The 1,603-nt window shown below is 34.8% G+C and overlaps 1 protein-coding gene across 1 annotated transcript in view; it reads right to left on the bottom strand.

Annotated features, from left to right (window-relative positions):
• The window catches only part of LOC107095899 (ubl carboxyl-terminal hydrolase 18-like), a 4,777-nt gene extending 3,834 nt beyond the window's left edge, over nt 1-943 (bottom strand). The window contains exon 1 of the mRNA XM_015392266.1: nt 903-943. The gene's annotated coding sequence lies outside the window, so the exon portion shown is untranslated. The remainder of the gene's footprint in view (nt 1-902) is intronic.
• Between the last annotated feature and the right edge of the window lie 660 nt (nt 944-1,603).

The raw sequence follows: 1,603 nt of genomic DNA on the forward strand, positions 1-1,603 counted from the left end.
AGCTCTACGCCTGCCGAAGACACAGACGTCCATCCCCGTGAACACTGGGACGCAACTCAATGGGAAAGGAAAGGATTCTGATTTCAACCGTTGCGTATATTAGCTGCGACACATGAATCAAGATGCTATGAATGAAAAAATTTGATTGACAGATGACCGTTGATATATGATTGGCCAAATTCAGGTGTTCAGGCTGACGTAGAACTAACTGGCCTGCAGAAGATAACAAGAAAAAAAACACAGATGTTAGGAGTAGAAAATGTAGAAATTTTCTACATTTGGGATAATATCATCTGATAAAGAGTGCATTTATATACTGTTTAAGCCAGAATGATTTGACATTTAAATATGACTTTCCTACGACTTTAAAGCATGCTGGCACTAGAGGTGTTAAACATGTCTGTGAGGACATCAGCCAGCTGATCTAGACTCTCCTTTATATGATAATATATTGTATAGCTGATTAATGCAGGAGGTTACAAATGAACCTTTTAATTAAAGTAAAGAACGGAAGGATAGATCTCTAAGAAGGAAGGGAGGGAGGTAGAATAGGAGACAAAAACTAGAGGAAAGTGGAGAAGAGAAGAAGGAAGGATGAGTCCTTAGATGTCAACTTAAAAGATTTAATAAAAATGTTGTTTTTTTAGATGGACTAGTCAAAGTCCGAAATTCAATGCATCCAAGTCACTGAGCATTAAAACCATTTAAATAACAAAACATTCTTTTTCACAACCGGACTAATTAATAAGCAGAAGATATTTCATTTTATTTTCATCAAAATACAGATTAAAGTAGGTTTAGAGACAAAAATGATCAAATGTTGATTAAAAAATGCAAAGTTTTTCTCCTGGTTCCCTGCTTGTCTGTAACATTTTAAAGTATGATCAGTTTTCTTTACTCACCGAGCTGCCTGTGATCCAGAAAAAGGGACAGTGATGAGAAGGACCGATAAAACGAATCCCAGTGAGACATCGGACCGAACTACTGGACCCGAAGTTCGGTTGGAGGATCCGAACAGCAGCTCCGGTGTTTCTCCTGATCAGCTGTTGTGTTTCAGCATCAGCTGCTTCTCTTTCGTTTTTGTTCGCTTCACTGAAAACGAAACTTAAAAACCTGCAAAACATTATGACCAGCGGCCCGTTTGATGTCCTACTTTATAAACGGCCGGTTTTAGACTTTATGTTTTACATCTTTAGTTTGATCATTAATACTTAAAAACTGTCATGTTTTGTTTCTTGTTGTTTTTTTTTACTGTTTTTGTTCGCAAATGCTTTATAAATAAAGTTTCATTTAAACTGTAAATACTTAGATCCTTTTTTTATATCCTTATCTTATTTTATTCCTATATCTTATTCAACATTGTTTATATGAGCAGGTTTTAATTCTAAATATGTCATTATGTCTTATATTTTATTTTATTTTGCTCTATAATCTGTTTTTTTTTCTTTTCTATCTTGTGTGCACAGTTGCCCTGCCAGAAAACTATTTCCCGCAAAGGGATTAATAAACTGATTCTACGGAAGAGGATTAGGTCCATTGAAAATATAAAAAATAAGTCAGAGAAAAGTCAGAATTCTAACTTTAATCTCAGAATTATGAGTTT

The sequence above is a fragment of the Cyprinodon variegatus genome, unplaced genomic scaffold, assembly GCF_000732505.1.
Source record: "Cyprinodon variegatus isolate N-32 unplaced genomic scaffold, C_variegatus-1.0 Scaffold583, whole genome shotgun sequence".
In the NCBI taxonomy this organism is placed as follows: Eukaryota; Metazoa; Chordata; class Actinopteri; order Cyprinodontiformes; family Cyprinodontidae; genus Cyprinodon; species Cyprinodon variegatus.